At 38.1% G+C, this 26916-nt stretch overlaps 1 long non-coding RNA gene across 1 annotated transcript in view; it reads left to right on the top strand.

Annotated features, from left to right (window-relative positions):
- LOC128644760 (uncharacterized) overlaps positions 1-26916 on the top strand; it is a 261152-nt gene that overhangs the window by 11597 nt on the left and 222639 nt on the right. The window contains exon 2 of the long non-coding RNA XR_008400046.1: positions 7484-7565. This is a non-coding gene — a long non-coding RNA (uncharacterized LOC128644760). The remainder of the gene's footprint in view (positions 1-7483; positions 7566-26916) is intronic.

The raw sequence follows: 26916 nt of genomic DNA, 5'->3' as shown, positions 1-26916 counted from the left end.
CACAACTCTAAATCAAACCAAAATCTTAAAGCAACATGAAAAAATAAATTATTTCATGCTTCAGATAGAGCATGCCATTTTAAACAACTTTCTAATTTACTTCTTTTATTTAATTGTTTTTTATCTCTTGGTATTCATTGTTGAAAATCTTATCTAGGTAGGCTCGAGAGCTACTGATTGGTAGCTTCACATATATACCTCATGCTATTGGCTCACCCAAGTGAATTGCTGTTTCTCAACAGAGAACGGAACAAGCTAGATAATAGAGGTAAATTGGAAAGTTGTTCTATCTGAATCATGAAAGAAAACTTTTGGGTTTAGGCCCCTTTAAATCCAATCCCTAGCCATACCCATAATATTATGCCTCTTCGTACCTACAGCTCTAACCTTATCTCATCTCTAAAACTAATCTCAATCCCCAGCTGTAGCCATGACCCTACCTCCAATCACTTAAAATAATCCCTTAATAATTGCAATCCCTACCCATAGCCTTAACCCCAACCCAATTGCTAACTGTAATATCTAACCTTTTCTAGCCATAGCTCTAATCCTAATCCCAATCATAAACCATATATTTAACACTAATCTCAACCCCTGCACATAACCCTAAAATTGTCCCTAATCCTTATATATATACTTAATCCCAATACCTGACCCCCATCTGTTACACTAACCTCAATCCCTAATCACAGACATAAGCCATTACTCAAATCCCAACCATAGCCATAGCCTTAACTCCAATCCCTAACCATAGCCATAGCCTTAACCCTAAACCCTAACTCTAGCAATAACCGTAAAATTAATACAATCTCTAACCCTAGCAATAACGATAAAATTAATACAATCTCTAACCCTAGCAATAACGATAAAATTAATACAATCTCTAACCCTAGCAATAAACGTAAAATTAATACAATCTCTAACCCTAGCAATAACGATAAAATTAATACAATCCCTAGCCATAGCCATAACCATATCATTAAAGGGACAGTCAACCATAGAATTGTTATTGTTTTAAAAGATAGATAATCCCTTTATTACTCATTCCCCAGTTTTGCAAAACCAACACAGTTATATTAATACACTTTTTACCTGTGTGATTACCTTGTATCTAGGAACCTTCTTCCAGCCCCCTGATCACATGACTGGGACTGTTTATTATCTATTGTCTTAAATTTAGCATTGTTTTGTGCTAAATCTTAAATAACCCCCTGTGCCTGAACACAGTGTTATCTATATGGCCCATGTGTACTTTCTGTCTCTTTGTGTTGAAAAGAGATTTAAAAGCATGTGATAAGAGGCAGCCCTCAAAGGCTTAGAAATTAGCATATGAGCCTACCTAGGTTTAGTTTAAACTAAGAATACCAAGAGAAAAAAGCAAATTTGATGATAAAAGTAAATTGGAAAGTCAATTAAAATTAAAAGTCCTATCTGAATAATTAAAGTTTAATTTATACTTGACTGTCCCTTTAATACAATCTCTAACCCTAGCCATAACCATAAAATGAATACAATTCAATCCCTAAACATAGCCATAACTGTAAAATTAATACAATCCCTAACCATAGCCATAACTATAACATTAATACAATCTCTCTAACCCTAGCCATAACCGTAAAATTAATACAATCTCTAACCCTAGCAATAACCGTAAAATTAATACAATCCCTAGCCATAGCCATAACCATAACATTAATACAATCTCTAACCCTAGCCATAACCGTACAATGAATACAATACAATCCCTAAACATAGCCATAACCATAACATTAATACAATCTCTAACCCTAGCCATAACCGTACAATGAATACAATACAATCCCTAGCCATAGCCATAACCATAACATTAATACAATCTCTAACCCTAGCCATAACCGTACAATGAATACAATACAATCCCTAGCCATAGCCATAACCATAACATTAATACAATCTCTAACCCTAGCCATAACCGTACAATGAATACAATACAATCCCTAGCCATAGCCATAACCATAACATTAATACAATCTCTAACCCTAGCCATAACCGTACAATGAATACAATACAATCCCTAAACATAGCCATAACCATAACATTAATACAATCTCTAACCCTAGCCATAACCATACAATGAATACAATACAATCCCTAAACATAGCCATAACCATAACATTAATACAATCTCTAACCCTAGCCATAACCGTACAATGAATACAATACAATCCCTAAACATAGCCATAACCATAACATTAATACAATCTCTAACCCTAGCCATAACCGTACAATGAATACAATACAATCCCTAAACATAGCCATAACTATAACATTAATACAATCTCTAACCCTAGCCATAACCGTACAATGAATACAATACAATCCCTAAACATAGCCATAACCATAACATTAATACAATCTCTAACCCTAGCCATAACCGTACAATGAATACAATACAATCCCTAAACATAGCCATAACTATAACATTAATACAATCTCTAACCCTAGCCATAACCGTACAATGAATACAATACAATCCCTAAACATAGCCATAACCATAACATTAATACAATCTCTAACCCTAGCCATAACCGTACAATGAATACAATACAATCTCTAACCATAGCCATAACAATAAAATTAATACAATAGTGTATAACTATAGAAAAGATACACCCTAAGGAGCACTCGCTTAGCATAGATATGGTGAAAAGGTAGCAATGACACAAAACATGATAGACATAAATAAATTAAAAAATAACTTTTAATAGCTAATGAATTAAAATATCTGAGGTTTACCCCCCAAAAATAGAACTCCAAAAACAGACGATGGTTAAAAGTTATATAAAATGTAACCCCAATGTATATTGTACAATAAGGTACGTAAACCTCTTAATCAAAGATACTAACTGCAAAAGGGTAAAACAACCCAAAACCACTTATCAGTAAGAGAGACTAGGAGAGAAATATATCTCAAATAGAAGTAGGGACACGATCCCAATTATAGCAACAGTACTGCTCTACCCAGCCCCTCAGAGTACAAGTTAAACTAAAGCATCAGTATCTCAAGTATATGTGGAAAATGTCTCACACATATGTCTGTACGATATACATCCGGTAACTGTCGCCTGATGCGCATTTCGCCTCAGCTTCTTCAAAAGGAAAACCTGGTAGTCGTTTGACATACCTTTAAAAAGGATAAGTTAACCAATCAGCAGGCAGTGTTGTGTACATGCCTATATGATAGTCTATCAGAGACAAAAGTCTGTGAGTGGATAAGACAGGACATGTGATCATGTCACGTGATCTCCTTCGTTATGACTGGACCAAAGTTACACACCTCCCAGATCTGATTGGATGGTAACTCAAACAAAAAACATGACAGGTGCCGAGATTACATCCATATATACTAGTGCCTCAGACTCGAATGTCTGTGAATGGATAGAAAATGTCACGTGACCATGTCATTTGGCCTCCTTTGTTATGACCGGATTGTTGTTACACACCTCCCAGATCTGAAGGGATAATAATCCGTGACAAGTTTTAAATATGCCACGATTACTCTGTATATGTTGCAATGTAAGCCGATACAAACAGATACCCCTGTCAAAGGCCCAAATTTGAGAGTCATATATATGTGATGCATCACATTAGTGTTGTTACACAAAGTGTGATTATTATCAGTTAATTGATCATTATTCTTCCATACATGTTAAATGCCGATCGAAAAATACACAACTATGAGTTGTGCCATGTTACTAATTCACACACATTACCTATATTAAAATTAATACAATCCCTAACCCTAGCAATAGCCTTAACCCCAATCCCTAACCATAGCAATAACCCTAAAATTAATACAATCCCTAACAGTAATCTTAACCTAAACTCTAATTCTAAACCCACTCTATAACCCTAATCCCTAACTCTAACATTAACCCCAGTCTATAACTATAGCAATATCCCTCACCCCAATACCTAACTTTAGCCATAATGCTTACTTCAGTCTTTAACCATAGATATAACCTTCACTCCAATCTCTAACCATAGCCAACATGCTTACTCCAATTACTAACCATATACAAAACACTTATTCCAATCCCTAACCATAGCCATAACCCTTATTCCAATCCCAAACCAAAGCCATAAACCTTACTCCAGTCACTAACCATAGTTATTACCCATACTCCAAACCCTGACCATAGCCATAACCCTTATTCCAATCCCTAAACATAGCCATAACCCTTATTCCAACCACTAACTATAGCCATAATCCTTACTCCAATCACTAACCCTAGCCATAGCCCTTATTCTAATCACTAACCATAGCCATAACCATTACACTAATCAGTAACCTTACCCTTAATCCTTACTCTAATCACTAAACATAGCCATAAGCCTTACTCCAATCGCAATAACCCTTATTCTAATCACTAACCATAGTTAGAACCCTTATTCTAATCACTAGCCATAGCCATAACCCTTACTCTAATCACTAACTTTACCCATAATCCTTACTCCAATCACTAACCATAGCCATAACCCTTACTCTAATCACTAACCATAGCCATAACCCTTACTCCAATCACTAACCTTACCCATAATCCTTACTCCAATTACTAACCATAGCCATTACCCTTACTCTAATCACTAACCACAGCCATAACCATTACTCTAATCACTAACCTTACCCATAATGATTACTCCAATCACTAACCATAGCCATAACCCTAAATCTAATCACTAACCATAGCCATAACTCTTACTCCAATCACTAACCATAGTCATAGCCCTTATTCTAATAACTAACAATAGCCACATCCCTTACTCCAGTTACTAATCATAGACATAACCCTTACTCCAGTTACTAACCATAGCCATAACCCTTACTCCAATCACTATCCATAGCCATAACCCTTACTCCAATAACTAACCATAGCCATAACCCTTACTCTAATCACTAACCATAGCCATAACCCTTAATCCAATCACTAACCATAGCCATAACTCCTACTCCAATAACTAACCATAGCCCTTACTCCAATCACTAACCATAGCCATAACCTTAACTCCAATTACTAACCATAGCCTTACACCTTACTCCAATCACTATCCATAGCCATAACCCCCTACTCCAATCACTATCCATAGCCATAACCATTACTCCAATAACTAACCATAGCCATAACCATTACTCTAATCACTTACCATAGCCATAACCCTTAATCCAATCACTAACCATAGCCATAACTCCTACTCCAATAACTAACCATAGCCATAGCCCTTACTCCAATCACTAACCATAGCCATAACCCTTATTCCTTTCACTAACCATAGCCATAACCCCTACTCCACTTACTAACCATAGCCATAACCCTTACTCCTATAAATAACCATAGCCATAACCCTTACTCCAATTACTAACCATAGCCTTACACCTTACTCCAATCACTCTCCATAGCCATAACCCCCTACTCCAATAACTAACCATAGCCATAACCCCTACTCCACTTACTAACCATAGCCATAACCCTTACTCCTATAAATAACCATAGCCATAACCCTTACTCCAATTACTAACCATAGCCATAACCCGTACTCCAATCACTAACCATATGTGAGCTATTGTCCCTGTATATCATGGTCTTTAAAATCAGACCTTGGCGTAAACAAGATTTCCTTACACCACATCCTAGGAGTACTATGAAGGCCAGATACCCTATGGGCTTTATTCTGAGGCCATTATATTGTCTCCCAGCTATGCAATAGCTACACAGAATACATTGCTTTCCTGCATTGCTGTCACATTAACATATACAGCACTGGGAATTTCCACTTACCTTAGCCATAACCCTTACTCCAATCACTAACCATAGCCATAACCCTTACTCCAATCACTAACCATAGCCATAGCCCCAACTCCAATAAATAACCATGGCCATAGCGCTAACTCCAATTAATATCCATAGCCATAACCCTTAATCCTTTCACTAACCATAGCCATTACCTTTACTCCAATCACTAATCATAGCCATAACCCTTACTCCGATCACTAACCATAGCCATAGCCCTTACACCGATCACTAACCATTGTCATAGCCCTTACTCCAATCACTAACCATAGCCATAATCTTTACTCCAATCACTAACCATAGCCATAGCCTTAACTCCAAACACTAACCATAGCCATAACCCTTATTCTAATCACTAACCATAGCCAAAACCCTTACTCCAATCACAAACCACAGCCATAACCCTTACTCCTATCACCAACCATAGCCACAACCTCTACTCCAATTACTAACCATAGCCATAACCCTTAACCCTTACTGCAATCACTAACCATATAAGATTTCCTTCCGCCAAATCCTAATATTAAGGCCAAATACCCTATGGGCTTTATTCTGAGGCCCTTATCTCATCTCCCAGCTATGCAATAGCTACACAGAATACATTGCTTTCCTGCATTGCTGTCATATTTACATATACAGCACTGGAAATTTCCACTAGCCCTGAAGCAGTAGGAAACTGTAGGAGGGTTTTGCCTGCATCTGTGTGTAACACAGGGTGGGCTAGTGACTCCTTCTCCAGACTGGCAGAGAGTTCCTTGACAGGTTCATTATTGTGATATTTTCTATCTCTGTCCATAGACTCCCACGGTGCACTGCAGCCACATACTCACAGCTTATCATTCATGCACAGTTTCTACCTGCACGGAAATATGATCCAACACGCACAATATGAATGGTCACTTTCCTTTGAAGCTTCACTCAGCAAATCTATCTAAGGATCCCCTATACTCATTCAATGGATCGACATATTTACATTCCTGAGGGTTTTACGTATCACTGAGCCAGGCAGGAGTTTTGTATTTCAAATCCCCAACATGAACAATTATTATTATCAAATAGGATGCTGATAAAACTATATAAATCCCCAGTCTCACCAGAATACAACATCCCTCAGGGCAGTTTTTAATAGTCCCCCTAGCTCAGACTTTCCAATTTATTTCTATTATCTAATTTGTTTTGTTTTTGTTGTATCCTTTGTTGAAAAGTATAGCTAGGTAGGCTCAAGAGCTGCTGATAGGTGGCTACGCATATTTGACTCTTGTCATTGGCTTTCAGCTAGCTCCCAGTAGTGCAATATTGCTCCTTTTCAATTTACTTTTATAAAATGTACTTCATTTTCTTGGTATCATTTAGTAAAAAAAAAAGCATACCTAGGTAGGCTCAAAAGCAAAAATGCATTTCTGGGAGCTAGCTGCTGATTGGTAGCTACACACATATGCCTCTTGTCATTGGCTCATCAGATGTGTTCAGATAGCTTCCAGTAGTGCATTGCTACTTTGGAGCTGACTTTAACTATGTGTTTAATACTTGTACAAGGGTTATTGACATAGTGATATGCAAGCAACGTCTCATTCAAAGCCAGGTAATACTCAGTTTTATGTTACGTAACAATGTGCATAATGTGTCACTAATTAACTGTTCCATGTGTCCAATAGGCGGCAAACAGTTAAATTACACTCAGGAGCTGCAATATTCTGCTGAGTGACACAGATGATGGGCCAATTAAGAGCAGCATATGTAAGTAGACAATATACACCATCATGTCCTGCTCAGCTCTTTATCTGCTGCTGTGTTTAACACATTTGCTTAGTTAAAATGTATTTTTAAAGTAAAACATTTGTGTAAAAAAAACATTAATCCTTTAAGTTAGTTTTATTATTGCATTTATTTTACATTTCATTTTTATGCCACTCCTCTCAAATGCTAGTTTCAAAATCAATAGTGCAGAAAAAAAAAATCCTTTACCCAAGAGCTATTCTTTTAACAACAGGTTAAACATTTGGATTTATAAGTGTTTACATTTAAAAGGACATTAAACACTTTGAGATGATAATTTAAAATGATAAAATTGTATATATAAAAAGAACTTTGCAATATACTTTCATTATTTATTTTGTTCCCCTTTCCTGTAATCTCATTCTGAAAATTGTGATTGTTTCAGTTCCTGTTAGAAATTAAAAGTGCAGAACACTGTTATATAACACACAGCCATTGGCTGCACACTCTAGTGGCCTATTTATTACTGTCCCTAATTGGCTACAGCAGAGAAGGTAACCTAAGTTACAACATGGCAGCTCCCATTGTTTTATAGACACTAAAACTTTACACTTATTTTGTCAATATTTAAACAACTAATACAACTTTAAAAATTAATCAACATGTTATTCTCAGACTAATCTTTTCTTTGAATTCTTCATTCTATCTAGAATTTATTTAGTGTTTAATGTCCCTTTAATTTAATTAATTTATTTATTTTGACCAATAAAACTTTATTACACACTGTATTTAAAGGACCAGTAAATACATTAGATTTGCATAAACAACACATGCATGATAAAAAGACAATGCAATAGCACTTAGTCTGAACTTTAAATGAGCAGTATATTTTTTTTAGTTATGACTATTTCCACTCCCCCTGTATCATGTGACAACCATCAGCCAATCACAAATGCATACACATACATGCTCTGAATTCTTGCACATGCTCAGTAGAAGCTGGTGATTAAAAAAGTGTAAGTATAAAACAACTGTGCCCATTTTGTTAATGGAAATAAATTAGAAAGATGTTTAAAATTGTCTGCTCTATCTGAATCATGACAGTTTTATGTTGACGTGATTATAATTATATTGCAACAGACAACACAATAAAACTTTTTTTTTTTTTAAATATTTTTTATTGAGGATAAAAGCTTACAATTTACAAATAGAAAGTGTAAGGCAAGAAGTAAAAACCAAAAAACAAGAAGCCAAACCCTTCTCATTAAATACAGAGGGTAGAAACACAGAATGCAAACAATAAAAGAAATCTTACAGAGTGTGTTAAATTACTCATATCATATTACAGAGAGATATAAACATTATTATGCCCACATTAGCTATATAATCCTCTTTTCTATTTATAGAACTATAGATGATACAATAAAAATTAGGAGTGACCCCCAAATGGAAATATAAAGGCTTTTAGAAAAACAGGTTCCCTCTTAAGGTAAACGATAGCTTCACGTGTACTTTTACCCTAAGGAAAGAGTAGAAAGAGGGGTTATAGGGGTCACTCAGTGATTATTGAATATATAGGGCCACTCTTGGACCCCTGCCGCATATATACATGGGAATGTAATCAATATGGACTAGGAAATAACCTTGGTTGGGCAACTGTGAATAATAATTTTACAAACTGGGGAAGGAGGTCTGAAATTGGTCTTTCTAATCTAACGATATACCATCTTAGGGGATATGGATCTATAGACATACATATTCAAGATGGTATACAAATATCAGAGGAGTTGTACCACCTGTTCATTAACGCTTGTAGGGGCAGAGGGAGTAAATGAATGTAGACTATCAGTAGACTTGGAAATAAGATGAAAGTTAGCACTAATTAATAAGTAAAAAAACAGTAAGCAAGGAGTTCATGGGGTGGCACAAATGGGGGAATTGTTACAAGCCTGCCTCTGTGCATAATATCATATCATCCCAGACGACTTGATTATCTATAAACTATACGTAGCTAACTAGTAGTAAAAAACAGGATATAATCAAACGCATATTATTAACTTAAGAAAAAGTACAGACAAACTTGTATGGCCAACAGTAAGCATCCATAAACAGAGTGGAAACACTAAATATAACCGGGACATAGCTAACAAGTAACATCCATCGAGATGTGAGAGTCAATAAATCAGTCCCGCCAAGTGAGTAATTAACTCCTAAATAACATATTATTAAGTTACCCCACTCCTGATCTGGGGCACAGAAACAATTTGAGTCCGCTCAGTTGGATCTCGAGTGCAGAGGTGATCTTGCAGCGTGACTCGTATTCTGCACCAAGGAGTCCCTCTATTGTAAGCAACCACTGCTCCAGTGTGGAACTCTGAGATTCACAGCGGGTGTAAGACAACAACTCGTTCAGGACGTCTCTTAACAGCTGGGAGTCAGGGCTGTGACCATACACCATTTCACTCATATGATCTCTCTCCTCATTTTGTCCTTGATTTAGGGTCTTGGAGCGGGTCTTAACGGTAGCCGGATCACCGGACATAACCCCATGTCTTGTCTTAGCGACCCCCTCACTCTCCTTCTGTACCGACCTGTCAGCTGTACCAAGTACTGCCATATTGCTTCCCCTGCCCCGGGAGGTTGTCGCCACTCTATCTACCTGGCACATTGTCTCCGCAGGTTCCATTAAATGGGTGTCTGGTGGCAGAGCCAATTTGCCCTCCGAAGGGAGCAGTAGCCTTGGTGTTGCGGTTTTACTCAGACTCCCCCATGTTAGATGTAAGGTCTCTGTAAAGCGCGAAATGTGGTCTTGAAATAAACAGTCCACCAACTTCAGCAGTTTTACGTGGTTCAACTCCATTAGTATGATAAAGTTCACAGTATTTGCTGTGTTGTACGGCTAAAATTCAGCTCTTGTAGCTGCTCAGCTATTTCAGCTGCCGGACCTGACTTATCAGGAAATTGGGGAGGGCGAATGAGGATCCAGGCCGATGTTAGGCCTCCGCTGCGTACCTCATTAGGTCTGGTCTGCAGGGCTGGAAAAAACTGTAAAATACTGCTCCGTTAGAGGTAGACAGCACAATAGTACTTGAAGAAGCCTTGAATTTGAGTGCTAATGAGCGATAAACAGCGGATTTATCTGCCCAGATTCACAGCCATAGACAAAAAGCAGCCATTCTAGTCGGTGTTCGGACACGCCCCCCAACACAATAAAACTTTATTCTCAATGAAAAACTGATCTGTATATGATAATATTATAACACATTTATCACATTTCAATATTTTAAATATAAATGAATACTAATTTACACAAATACAGATGTAGTGCAAAGCACACAAGCAGATTCAGCAGCATGTAACAGTATATAATTATAAACTACAAAACAGATTTACCTGCTTTCACCATGAGATACCAGAGGCTATTTGTCTAGGCGCCTGAAGAGCTTTAAAGGACCACTTAATGCAGTAGAATTGCATAATAGACAAGTGCATAATAAAAAGACAATGCAATAACACCTACTCTGAATTTAAAATAAGCATTTTTTTTTTTCTGGCAATTTTTTTTTCCTCCCATTTTCCGGCCCCCTGTATCATGTGACCAATCAGCCAATCACAGAGTAGTATATGTATACCCTGTCAGCTTGTGCACATTTATTTATTTATTTATAAAATATTTTACCAGGAAGGATACATTGAGATTTCTCTCTTTTTCAAGTATGTCCTGGGTACACAAAACATTGCATTGATACAATAGGGTACAATAAAATACAGAAACAATAATAATACACAATAGATGCAAACATTTAACATAGAACAGGTAGGAAATATATAATCAACCATGACAGCAGCATTCTGTTTTGAGATATGTAGAGAGGGATCTCTTAAAGGATATTAGGTTTGGGGAAGGTTTGAAAGTGTTCGGGAGCTCGTTCCATAACTGTGGTGATCTGTAGGAAAAGGAGGATCGAGCTGCTTTCTTTTTGTATTGAGGCAAACTAAATAATGTGCTGTTATTGGATCGGAGGTTATAGGAGGTGGGAATAGCCAGGGAGGGCATTCTGCTCAGGTAGGGTGGGAGCTTCCCAGAAAGGCTCTTAAACACAAGGCAGGAAAGATGGACGGTGCGTCTGGATTCCAGCGACAGCCAGTTTAGTTCTTTTAGCATGTCACAATGGTGGGTCCTGTAGTTACATTGTAGCACAAAGTGGCAGAACGAGTTATACAGTTTATTAAGGTGAGTTTGCGGTGCAGGTGCGTATACTATGTCCCCATAATCCATAATAGGCATCAGCATTTGCTGTACAATCTTTTCCTCTACTGTAGGGCGGAGGCAGGATTTGTTTCTGTACAGGGCACCTAGTTTTGGATAAAGTTTAGATGCAAGTTTTTCTATGTGGAGGCCAAAAGATAGATTGGGGTCTAACAACATACCCAAGTATTTGAAAGAGTGGACTGTGGTCAGCGTGCAATTGGATTTTGTTTTGATGCGTAGATGGGAATTTTGTAATTTAGGTCCCGTTCCAAAGATCATTGTGACAGTTTTGTCAGTGTTTAGGAAGAGTTTGTTTTTTGAGATCCACTTTTCTACCTCTGTGAATTGGTCTTGGAGCACTGCTTCAAGCTGCGGCAGATCGGAATTGTTTGCATAGATTACCGTGTCGTCTGAGTACATGTGGTACATGTGTACAGTTGAGGATTTGCAGACATTAGGCAGATCATTTATAAAAAATGTGAATAGTAGGGGGCCGAGAATGGAACCTTGGGGAACACCACACGTGACCGGGAGAGGGAGGGAGTCGCTGTCAGAAACAGAGACATATTGTGATCGATACGATACATATGATCAAAACCAGGTTAGCGGACGATCACCAATACCTGAGTTTTTTAGATTGAGCAGAAGTATGTCGTGGTTTACTGTGTTAAAGGCCTTTGCAAAATCAAGGAAAATAGCTCCAGATAGGTCTCCTTGTTCCATGCCAGTTTGGATGTTGTTGCAAACTTTTAGGAGGGCAGTTGTAGTGGAGTGATTCGGGCGAAAACCTGATTGATCAGGGGTCAGATAGTTAGATTGTTGGTAATACTCACATAGTTGCGTATGGACGCATTTTTCTAAGATTTTTTACAATACTGGGAGCAAAGATATAGGACGATAATTAGAAACCAAGGTTAACTCCCCGCTTTTATGGATAGGCACTACTCTTGCAGTTTTCCAAAGTTTGGGTATGTATCCAGACACCAAGGATTCGTTAATTAGGGTTGTGATGGGTTTAGCAATTGCTGGCGCACTGAGCTTCAACAGCATTGCTGGGATTTGATCAGGTCCAGACTGGTTTTTCATTTTTAGATTATTAAGGTGTTTCTTAACGACATTGATGGGTACAGGTCTAAAATTGAACTTCTCTATATTGGGTCTTTGCTGATTTAGTGGGGCCTGATCCACATTTGTAGTTTCAGGATGCGGGTCATTTATTAGTTTGTCAATCAGGGTGGTGGAGCATCTGACAAAATAACTATTAAAGGCATTTGCTACTTCTAAGGGGAGTTGCAGGGTATGGTTGTCCACATTGACAGTGGGGGGTTGGGAGTGGATTGGTGGATTTTGTAAGTTGCTTATGAGTTTCCAAAACTTTCTAGGGTTTGATGTGTTATTTTTCAGATTTTCACAGAAATATTGGGCCTTGGCCAATTTTGTTTGTTTAGTGCATATATTTCGCCATTGTCTATATACACAGTGATCATTCATAGAGCCTGTATGCTTGAACTTTGACCACAATGAATCCCGAAACTGGTACATTTGAATGAGGTCAGCTGTGATCCAATTTAAGTGTGCTCCTTTTACTCTCACCTTACGCAGCGGGGCATGTAAATTCCAAACTTGTAGGAGTTCAGACTGGAAGAATTCAACTGCAGAATCTAGATCTGGGATTAGGTTTAATCTGTGCCAGGGGAGGTTCTTGATGTCATTTAGAAATGATTGAAGATTACATTTTTTGAAGGACCTGGTGATTTTAACCTTGGGAGAGGATTTAGTTGCCTTTATTTTATGCACGCAGTACACTAGGCAGTGGTCACTGAAATTGTTAGGGAGAACACCTGCTTCCTGGATTCGGTCGGGAGAAGTGGAGAGAATCCAGTCAAGCAGGGTGTGATTACGGCTTTTGATGTTTATGCGAGTTGGGGAGGAGATTAATTGCGTTAGCTGCAGAGATTTAAACAGCGAGCGACAACTGTTATTTTTTGGATTCATCCAATCAATATTAAAATCTCCAAAAACCAAAATTTCACTTTTTGGTTTGGGTTTTGAGCTATGGTTTCACTAAGGAGATGGGCTATGTCAGAAAGGGAATGCACAGGGGAGCTAGGTGGGCGGTAGATCCCTGCAACAATTATTGATTTACTGCATGGGATCTCAATTGTGCCATAAAGGAAATCAAAGGTGGCAGGAGAGCTAGATTTTTTTATGGGGGTGTACTTTGTGGAATTGTCAACATAAATTACAATGCCGCCTCCTCTCTTTGCTCTATCATTTGTATGGCATGAATATCCATGTATTGCAATGGCAGAGTCAGGTATTTTTGCAGTTAGCCACGATTCAGAGATCACAATGATTTTGGGCTTGTATTGTAAACACCAAGCTTGCAGTGCATCAATTTTTGGTAGTAAGCTGCGGATATTACAGTGCACAAAGGAGAGGCCTTTTTTTAGCTGGAAGGCTAGGAATGGAATTTGTTAGGGGAGCAGGGTTAGACTCTACATCATTTGCAAGGGCAAGTAACATACGGAATAGGAATTTGGAAATCATTTTTGTTTGGCCATATAGTGAATGTGATACTTTATAATTTTGTGAGGTGACTCAGTAAGATCTTGTTCCCCAAAAAGTGTGAATATAAAAAGATTGTGCAAAATCTGATAATGGAAGTGAATGGGAAAGTCGCTTAAAACTGCTGCTTTTTCAGAATCCTAAAAGTTTTTTTTGTCTTGAGTGTCCCTTTAAACAATGTAGCTAAACAGTTTGCGCTGCAGGAATAATAAACAAAAATGTTATGTTTTATTATTAGACATTTCAAAAGCAATACATTTAAATTTTTAAATAGCTGAAAAACTACTGAATGGTTTAACTGCAAGGTTTATAACAACTGCTGGCTCCAATTACATACACACATAGCCACATACATGCACATGAACATAGACACATACATGCACATACACATAGACACATACATGCACACACACATAGATACATACATGCACATACACATAGATACATAGACATGAACATATACATGCACATACACATAGACACATACATGCACACACACATAGATACATACATGCACACACACATAGATACATACATGCACACACACATAGATACATACATGCACACACACATAGATACATACATGCACACACACATAGATACATACATGCACACACACATAGCCACATAAATGCACATGCACATAGACACATACATGCACATACACATAGACACATACATGCACATACACATAGATACATACATGCACACACACATAGCCACATAAATGCACATGCACATAGACACATACATGCACATAGACACATACATGCACATACACATAGAAACATACATGCACATACACATAGAAACATACATGCACATACACATAGAAACATACATGCACATACACATAGATACATACATGCACATACACATAGATACATACATGCACATACACATAAATACATACATGCACATACACATAGATACATACATGCACATACACATAGATACATACATGCACATACACATAGATACATACATGCACATACGCATAGATACATACATGCACATACACATAGATACATACATGCACACACACATAGATACATACATGCACACACACATAGCCACATAAATGAACATGCACATAGACACATACATGCACATGCACATAGACACACACATGCACATACACATAGACACATACATGCACATACACATAGAAACATACATGCACATACACATAGATACATACATGCACATACACATAGATACATACATGCACATACACATAGACACATAGACATGAACACATACATGCACATACACATAGACACATACATGCACATACACATAGATACATACATGCACATACACATAGATACATAGACATGAACACATACATGCACATACACATAGACACATACATGCACATACACATAGAAACATACATGCACATACACATAGATACATACATGCACATACACATAGATACATACGTGCACATGCACACACATGCACAGACACATACATGCACATACACAAAGACACATACATGTACATAAACATTAACACACACATGCACACACGCAAATACACATAGACACATACACACACACGTAAACATTGATCCATACATTCACATAAACATTGACACATACATGCACTCACACATACACATAGATACATACAGTACGTACACACACATGTATATGCGCACTCACATACAGATATGTATACACACATACATAAAGACATATATACAGACATATACACATAAACACATACATACATATGCACACATACATACAATATACATACACAAACACACACATACAGTATATATATATATATATATATATATATATACAGACACACACATATGCACACATACATACAGATATACATACACACATACTTAAAGAGTTACAGACAGACACACACACACACATATACATACATACAAACACACACATGCATATGCACACATACATACAGATATGTATACACACACATACATAGTGACATACATACACACATACAACCACACACTGCAGACATACACACACACACATGCATACATTACATAATACATACATAGACACACACACATGCATACATTACATAATACATACATACACACACATACAAACATAAACACACACACACATATATATATACACATACATGTGCACGTACATACACACATCAGCATGTGGGTTTGCAAATATGTGTACGGACTCTACAGGTATGTGTGTGTTCATGCAAGTCTGTCTGATATTTGCCCTTTTGTAATTGCCTGTCTTGGTTGTCCCGTCTGCCTCCATCTGTCAGGCTTGCTGTCTCGTGCTCACCCTCTCTCCCTCCTCCTTATTCCGTCTGTCTCACTTTACAAACAGCTCAGCCTGTTTTCATTCACATTGCCCAAATTGTCTCTTTTTTTTAATAATTATTGTATTATTTGTAATGTGTCACTGCATGACCCCAGTATAATATAATAATAAATGTTTTAAAAAGCATGTTACAGTATTGTTTCAATTCCTAAGACTAATAAGTGGGATATAAGTTGTTGTTATTATAAATATTATTTATTATACGTATATTTAAATAAACAATTCATTTTGATTTCCACAGCACAGAACAAGCATATTTTTTCATCTTAAATAAAATGGAATTATCTGTCGTTAAAATATCAAAACCAAACAAAAACAAAAGAATAATATTCTGCCCTAGTGAGTGAGCTGGGGAGGCAGCCAGAAGAATAAGGCCTTTTTACTGCTCATTAGAGATGCCATCAATGCACCAGCAATGGGAGCTGAGGTCAGGTTACATATGGCACACAGGCTGCTCAGCACTTTTAACATTAGCTTTGAAATTTTAGAGAGGTTAAAGGTCATCTTTAATAAGCTGCAGTGATCCCCTGCAAGCTCCAGCCCTGACTGTGTGGGTGTCCAACTCTCCTGCTCCCCACCATTTGCAGCTATTTCTAACTCCTTCCCATGGTTCCTGACTTGTGTGTTGGAGATTTCAGAAGCATCAGTAAATTGACCTTCCCAGGAGTTTGTATCACATACAGGGCAATAAATAAATAATTACTACAGTTTTCTCATGTATTTAGAGTAGCAGGTTTATACACACTAAACATACAAGTGTTTAAAGTGACATGAAACCTAACATTTTTCTTTCATTCAAGAGAATACAATTTTAAACAACTTTCCAATTTATTTCTATTATATAATTTGCTTCATTCTCTTAGTATGCTTTGTTCAAGAAGCAATAAACTAATGGGAGCAAGGTAAAGCACTGGGTTAGGCAATACATGAAGCATAAATGTGCAGCAACCAATCAGCTGTTCCTAAGCCTACCTAGGTATCCTTTTCAACAAAAGACATCCAATAGAACAAAACAAGTTAGATAATGGAATTAAATTGGAGAAATTTGGGTTTCATGTCTCTTTAATACAGTCATAACAAATTTGAACAATAAATCATTTTGGAGTATACTTTTAGAACTGTTGTTTATTGACACAATGCAATATTGCCAGTGATGTCACCATGTATATTGTCAGTAGCGTTATATTCTTAAATGTTTCGATCATATCTGTAGATTAAGCCCACATGAGAAGACCACAGACTATGTTAATATGAATAGGTGTACACATATCCGCCTAGATTTAGAGTTCTGCGTTAGCCGTCAAAACCAGTGTTAGGGGGTCCTAACGCTGGTTTTGTCCTACCGCTGGTATTTAGAGTCTTGTAGGTAAGGGTTTAACGCTCACTTTCCAGCCGCGACTTTTCCATACCGCAGATCCCCCTACACCATTTGTGTATCCTATCTTTTCAATGGGATCTTTCTAACGCCGGTATTTAGAGTCTTGGCTGAAGTGAGCGTTAGAAATCTAATGACAAGACTCCAGCCGCAGAAAAAAGCCAGGAGTTAAGAGCTTTCTGGGCTAACGCTGGTTCATAAAGCTCTTAACTACTGTGCTCTAAAGTACACTAACACCCATAAACTACCTATGTACCCCTAAACCGAGGCCCCCCCACATCGCTGCCACTCTATTAAATTTTTTAACCCCTAATCTGCCGACCGCACACCGCCACCACCTACATTATCCCTATGTACCCCTAATCTGCTGCCCCTAACACCGCCGACACCTACATAATATTTATTAACCCCTAATCTGCCCTCCCCCAACGTCGCCACTACCTACCTACAATTATTAACCCCTAATCTGCCGACCGGACCTCACCACTACTCTAATAAATGTATTAACCCCTAAAGCTAAGTCTAACACTAACATCCCCTTAAGTTAAATATAATTTTTATCTAACGAAATAAAATAATTCTTATTAAATAAATTATTCCTTTTTAAAGCTAAATACTTACCTGTAAAATAAACCCTAATATAGCTACAATATAAATAATAATTATATTGTAGCTATTTTAGGATTAATATTTATTTTACAGGCAACTTTGTATTTATTTTAACTAGGTACAAAAGCTATTAAATAGTTAATAACTATTTAATAGCTACCTAGCTAAAAGAAATACAAAAGTACCTGTAAAATAAATCCTAACCTAAGTTACAATTAAACCTAACACTACACTATCAATAAATTAATTAAATAAACTACCTACAATTATTTACAATTAAACCTAACACTACACTATCAATAAATAAATTAAATACAAATACCTACAAATAAATACAAATAAATACACTAACTAAAGTACAAAAAAAAAAAAAAGAACTAAGTTACAAAAAATACAAAAAGAACTAAATTACAAAAAATAAAAAAATAATTTGCAAACATTATAAAAATATTACAACAATTTTAAGCTAATTACACCTACTCTAAGCCCCCTAATAAAATAACAAAGCCCCCCAAAATAAAAAAATGCCCTACCCTATTCTAAAATAAAAATTGAAAAGCTCTTTTACCTTACCAGCCCTTAAAAGGGCCTTTTGCGGGGCATGCCCCAAAGAATTCTGCTCTTTTGCCTGTAAAAAAAACATACAATACCCCCCCAACATTACAACCCACCACCCACATACCCCTAATCTAACCCAAACCCCCCTTAAATAAACCTAACACTAAGCCCCTGAAGATCTCCCTACCTTGTATTCACCACGCCAGGTATCACCGATCCGTCCAGAAGAGGGTCCAAAGTCTTCATCCAATCCGGGCGATGTCTTCATCCAAGCGGGGGCTGAAGAGGTCCATGATCCGGCTGAAGTCTTCATCCAAGCGGGGGCTGAAGATGTCCATCATCCGGCTGAAGTCTTCTATCAAGCGGCATCTTCAATCTTCTTTCTTCCGGATCCATCTTCATCCCGCCGACGCAGAACATCCTTCTTCCCCGACGGACTAATGACGAATGAAGGTTCCTTTAAGGGACGTCATCTAAGATGGCGTCCCTTCAATTCCGATTGGCTGATTCAGATTTTTCCTACCTTAATTCCAATTGGCTGATAGAATCCTATCAGCCAATCGGAATTGAAGAGACACCATCTTGGATGACGTCCCTTAAAGGAACCTTCATTCGTCGTTAGTCCGTCGGGGAAAAAGGATGTTCCGCGTCGGCGGGATGAAGATGGATCCGGAAGAAAGAAGATTGAAGATGCCGCTTGATAGAAGACTTCAGCCGGATGATGGACCTCTTCAGCCCCCGCTTGGATGAAGACTTCAGCCGGATGATGGACCTCTTCAGCCCCTGCTTGGATGAAGACATCACCCGGATTGGATGAAGACTTCGGACCCTCTTCTGGATGAATCGGTGATACCCGGCGTGGTGAAGACAAGGTAGGGAGATCTTCAGGGGCTTAGTGTTAGGTTTATTTAAGGGGGGTTTGGGTTAGATTAGGGGTATGTGGGTGGTGGGTTGTAATGTTGGGGGGGGGTATTGTATGTTTTTTTTACAGGCAAAAGAGCAGAATTCTTTGGGGCATGCCTTGCAAAAGGCCATTTTAAGGGCTGGTAAGGTAAAAGAGCTTTTCAATTTTTATTTTAGAATAGGGTAGGGCATTTTTTTATTTTGGGCGGCTTTGTTATTTTATTAGGGGGCTTAGAGTAGGTGTAATTAGCTTAAAATTGTTGTAATATTTTTATAATGTTTGTAAATTATTTTTTTTATTTTTTGTACCTTAGTTCTTTTTTATTTTTTGTAACTTAGTTCTTTTTTTATTTTTTGTACTTTAGTTAGTGTATTTATTTGTATTTATTTGTAGGTATTTGTATTTAATTTATTTATTGATAGTGTAGTGTTAGGTTTAATTGTAGATAATTGTAGGTAGTTTATTTAATTAATTTAATGATAGTGTAGTGTTAGGTTTAATTGTAACTTAGGTTAGGATTTATTTTACAGGTACTTTTGTAATTATTTTAACTAGGTAGCTATTAAATATTTAATATATTAACTATTTAATAGCTATTGTACCTGGTTAAAATAAATACAAAGTTGCCTGTAAAATAAAAAATTAATCCTAAAATAGCTACAATATAATTATTATTTATATTGTAGCTTTATTTGGGTTTATTTTACAGGTAAGTATTTAGCTTTAAATAGGAATAATTTATTTAATAAGATTTATTTTATTTCGTTAGATAAAAATTATATTTAACTTAGGGGGGTGTTAGGGTTAGGGTTAGACTTAGCTTTAGGGGTTAATACATTTATTAGAGTAGCGGTGAGGTCCGGTCAGCAGATTAGGGGTTAATAATTGTAGGTAGGTAGCAGCGACGTGGGGGGGGCAGATTAGGGGCTAATAAATATAATATAGGGGTCGGCGGGAGTTAGGGGCAGCAGATTAGGGGTTCATAGGGATAACGTAGGTTGCGGCGGTGTACGGAGCAGCAGATTAGGGGTTAATAATAATATGCAGGGGTCAGCGATAGCGGGGGCGGCAGATTAGGGGTTAATAAGTGTAAGGTTAGGGGTGTTTAGACTCAGGGTTCATGTTAGGGTTTTAGGTGCAGAATTAGGAAGTGTTTCCCCATAGGAAACAATGGGGCTGCGTTAGGAGCTGAACGGTGCTTTTTTGCAGGTGTTAGGGTTTTTTTCAGCTCAAACGGCCCCATTTTTTCTTATGGGGGAATCGTGCACAAGCACGTTTTTGAAGCTGGCCGCGTCCGTAAGCACCGCTGGTATTGAGAGTTGCAGTGGCGGTAAATATGCATGTACGCTCCCTTTTTGGAGCCTAACGTAGCCCTTCTGTGAACTCTAAATACCAGCGGTATTTAAAAGGTGCGGGGGAAAAAAAGCACGTCTAGCTAACACACCCCTTTGGCCGCAGAACTCTAAATCTAGCCGATCGTTTTCTCATTGGAAATAATAAATAGATCAAATGCCCAAGCAATGCCTAACAGTAGACCATGAGATGTGTACAGGGAAAATTTTTCACACAAAAGATTTGTTTCAGATTTTTCACAATGTTCGGTACGGCCGAATTTCAATCCTGTGGGCATCCGTTTCCACTAAATATTGGGTTCAGATATGCTACCGTTATTTCCAATGGGAACAGCAAATATATTCAACTAATTTTAACAAAAATCTTACGTTATAGAATTCAAACAATTAAAAGAACCTCTCTTTTTACTGCTAACAGAACATACAACTCACTGATTGTAATTGAGTCAATGACTAGCTCACAGAGGCACAGAAGTCACACAACTGCATGTTTCAATAGCTCTAGTCAAAGTGATTGAACATGTCTGAGAATCACCTAGTCTCCTACCTCCCTGCAATAGGTTAATACTTAATTGGACAGGCCTGTATGAATAAAATCTAACATTTAATGTCTAATTGGCGGACACTAACATCAATCATTGGTAATTATATGGCAGGATTGGACTGGGGAAGATAGACAAATGAATGGTCAGAATCCCTGTACATCATTACAAACAATTCAATTTGGGTCATCAGAATTTCGTTCGTCAGCACATTTGTTTAGGCTGAATATTCAGATAAGACTTTTGTTCAAGATGAAATCTGTTACATCACATTAAAGCCAATGGGAAGCCCACAAAACATTCCTTTTAGCCACAAAATTAGACTGCTAGGAAATGCCAACAATCCAAAGATTAATTGCTACCTGGGACACAAGAACGTACAGGAACTAAAACACATTTTGCAAAGAGAATTCAACCAATAAATTAAAATTTAAAAAGCACCACTACAACCTTTTAATACAATATTTTTTTTTTCATTAAACTCTCTTATTTTTATCAAATTACTCATGCTAAAGTACCCACAATCCTCACTATCTCACACACCTGCTCTATAACAAGTTGGTAGTTAATAGTTCCCCTTGAAGACTCAACTCAGAGAAGGGCAGGAACAGGAGAGGCAGCAGCAGGAAGCAGAGTAACTGGGATAGGCTTCTGATAATAATAGTACATAAACCCCCAAAATACACCTCCAAGGAAGGAGGACAAACACGTGTTTTAGAGTCCCTTGGATACAGCAGCCAACCATTCCCTAAGGATTTGGCATTGATGGAAGATGACCTCCACAGAGTAGGGAGGGCAGGTGTGGCAGCAGGCAGCAGTTACTGAACTAGGTAGGTAGGCCTGACAGTATATAAACCTCAAAAATACACCTTCAGACAGGGGAGGAGGAGGGCAATAGGTGCCTAGAACCCCTTGGATACAGAAGCCAACAGTTGCCTGAGGATTTAGCATTGACAGACGATGGCCACCACAGAGCAGGGAGGGCAGGAGCAGTAGTGGAAGCAGCAGCAGAGTTACTGAACTAGGTGGGAAGCTTGACCATGCATAAACCCCAAAAATACACCTTCAGGCAGGGGAGGAGGAGGACAACAGGTGAAAAGCCCCATGGATACAGCAGCCAGCAGTTCCCTGAGGATTTGGCATTGACGGACATGGGATTGCCTTCTTCCCTAGATGCTGAAGATGACCCTGCTGCTGCTGCCACAACTGCCACTGCTTCTCTACATGCTTGAGCCGAAGAAGCAAGCAATGGCGTTTAAAATTATATTTGACTCTGTAAAATAGAGCCAACTGTGCTTGTTCCACTTCCACTCATTAGGCAAGTAAAAGCAATGCACAGACTCTGCACTGGTAGTGACAGTGCTGTAACTACTGGTGGTGATGGTAGTCCCAAACATAGTACATTCTGACAAACTAACATTTTCATGATAGAATAATATAATTATATAAGGATTGTTTGGGTCGGTGCCACCACTGCAGTAGCAGTTATGGTTTCAATTAGATGAGGTGTACACATCCTACAATATATGTAACCCTGAGATGTGATCATTATTATATTCATTATTGTTGTAGTTATATTTTACACCCAAAATAAAAAGGTTTGCTACATATCTATTATGGTGCTATAGAGGGCCAAGAGCAAGCTGTCAGGTAGCCACAGTACCCACACTGCCATAGCAATTATGGTTTTAATTAGATGAGGGGTAATAGTATTGATTTGCTAACTGCTGTAATGTGCTTAAAGGATTATTTTCTGTTATAATTTTTAAGCTAAACAACTAACATATTAAAGTTAATAAACATTAATTAAAACCTACTGACCTATATTTTCTCCAAAACGAAGTTTCATAACGTTCTAAAAGTTATATCTTTTATTCGCCGATGATGTCACGTTATCCTGCCCACTATTTTCAGCACTGCATGTTCAAAATACTTAAACCAATAACTTTCGGCTAGATTTGGAGTTTTGTCGGTAACGACCCAAAAAACTAACGCCCGCGTTTTACTGGCCGCACCATAAAAATAACTCTGGTATTGAGAGTCCACATAAAGGCTGCGTTAGGCTCCAAAAAAGGAGCGTAGAGCATTTTTAACGCAGCTTCAACTCTCAATACCAGAGTTGCTTACGGACGCGGCCAGCCTCAAAAACGTGCTCGTGCACGATTCTCACATAGGAAACAATGGGGCTGTTTGAGCTGGAAAAAAAACCTAACACCTGCAAAAAAGCCGTGTTCAGCTCCTAACGCAGCCCCATTGTTTGCTATGCGGTAACCCTTCCGACGTCTGCACTTAACACTCTAACATGTACCCCGAGTCTAAACACCCCTAACCTTACACTTATTAACCCCTAATCTGCCGCCCCCGCTATCGCTGACCCCTGCATATTATTTTTAACCCCTAATCTGCCGCTCCGTAAACCGCCGCTACTTACATTATCCTTATGTACCCCTAATCTGCTGCCCCTAACACCGCTGACCCCTATATTATATTTATTAACCCCTAATCTGCCCCCCACAACGTCGCCTCCACCTGCCTACACTTATTAACCCCTAATCTGCCGAGCAGACCGCACCGCTATTATAATAAAGTTATTAACCCCTAATCCGCCTCACTAACCCTATCATAAATAGTATTAACCCCTAATCTGCCCTCCCTAACATCGCGACACCTAACTTCAAACATTAACCCCTAATCTGCCGACCGAATCTCGCCGCTATTCTAATAAATGTATTAACCCCTAAAGCTAAGTCTAACCCTAATACTAACACCCCCCTAAGTTAAATATAATTGAAATCTAACGAAATTAATTAACTCTTATTAAATAAATTATTCATATTTAAAGCTAAATACTTACCTGTAAAATAAATCCTAATATAGCTACAATATAAATTATAATTATATTATATCTATTTTAGGATTTATATTTATTTTACAGGTAACTTTGTATTTATTTTAACCAGGTACAATAGCTATTAAATAGTTAAGAACTATTTAATAGCTAAAATAGTTAAAATAATTACAAATTTACCTGTAAAAGAAATTCTAACCTAAGTTACAATTAAACCTAACACTACACTATCAATAAATAAATTAATTAAATAAACTACCTACAATTACCTACAATTAACCTAACACTACACTATCAATAAATTATTTAAATACAATTGCTACAAATAAATACAATTAAATAAACTAGCTAAAGTACAAAAAATAAAAAAGAACTAAGTTACAAAAAATAAAAAAATATTTACAAACATAAGAAAAATATTACAACAATTTTAAACTAATTACACCTACTCTAAGCCCCCTAATAAAATAACAAAGCCCCCCAAAATAAAAAAATGCCCTACCCTATTCTAAATTACTACAGTTCAAAGCTCTTTTACCTTACCAGCCCTGAACAGGGCCATTTGCGGGGCATGCCCCAAGAAGTTCAGCTCTTTTGCCTGTAAAAAAAAACATACAATACCCAAGCCCCCCCAACATTACAACCCACCACCCACATACCCCTAATCTAACCCAAACCCCCCTTTAAATAAACCTAACACTAAGCCCCTGAAGATCATCCTACCTTGTCTTCACCATACCAGGTTCACCGATCGGTCCAGAAGAGCTCCTCCGATGTCCTGATCCAAGCCCAAGCGGGGGGCTGAAGAGGTCCATGATCCGGCTGAAGTCTTCATCCAAGCGGGGCAGAAGAGTTCTTCCATCCGATTGAAGTCTTCATCCAAGCGGCATCCATCCGGAGCGAAGCGGCAGCATCCTGAAGACCTCCACCGCGGAACATCCATCCTGGCCGACGACTGAACGACGAATGACGGTTCCTTTAAATGACGTCATCCAAGATGGCATCCCTCAAATTCTGATTGGCTGATAGGATTCTATCAGCCAATCGGAATTAAGGTAGGAATATTCTGATTGGCTGATGGAATCAGCCAATCAGAATCAAGTTCAATCCGATTGGCTGATCCAATCAGGCAATCAGATTGAGCTCGCATTCTATTGGCTGATCGGAACAGCCAATAGAATGCAAGCTCAATCTGATTGGCTGATTGGATCAGCCAATCGGATTGAACTTGATTCTGATTGGCTGATTCCATCAGCCAATCAGAATATTCCTACCTTAATTCCGATTGGCTGATAGAATCCTATCAGCCAATCGGAATTCGAGGGACGCCATCTTGGATGACGTCATTTAAAGGAACCGTCATTCGTCGTTCAGTCGTCGGCCAGGATGGATGTTCCGCGGTGGAGGTCTTCAGGATGCTGCCGCTTCGCTCCGAATGGATGCCGCTTGGATGAAGACTTCAATCGGATGGACGAACTCTTCTGCCCCGCTTGGATGAAGACTTCAGCCGGATCATGGACCTCTTCAGCCCCCCGCTTGGGCTTGGATCAGGACATCGGAGGAGCTCTTCTGGACCAATCGGTGAACCTGGTATGGTGAAGACAAGGTAGGATGATCTTCAGGGGCTTAGTGTTAGGTTTATTTAAGGGGGGTTTGGGTTAGATTAGGGGTATGTGGGTGGTGGGTTGTAATGTTGGGGGGCTTGGGTATTGTATGTTTTTTTTACAGGCAAAAGAGCTGAATTCTTTGGGGCATGCCCCACAAAGGGCCCTGTTCAGGGCTGGTAAGGTAAAAGAGCTTTTAACTTTAGTAATTTAGAATAGGGTAGGGCATTTTTTATTTTGGGGGGCTTTGTTGTTTTATTAGGGGGCTTAGAGTAGGTGTAATTAGTTTAAAATTGTTGTAATATTTTTCTTATGTTTGTAGATATTTTTTTATTTTTTGTATATAGAGTCTTGGCTGAAGTGAGCGTTAGAAATCTAACGACAAAACTCCAGCCGCAGAGAAAAGCCACGAGTTAAGAGC

Source organism: Bombina bombina, chromosome 1 (genome assembly GCF_027579735.1).
Source record: "Bombina bombina isolate aBomBom1 chromosome 1, aBomBom1.pri, whole genome shotgun sequence".
Classification (NCBI taxonomy): Eukaryota; Metazoa; Chordata; class Amphibia; order Anura; family Bombinatoridae; genus Bombina; species Bombina bombina.
Note: the sequence above shows the minus strand (reverse complement) of the source record. Positions and strands in the feature narration are given on the sequence as shown.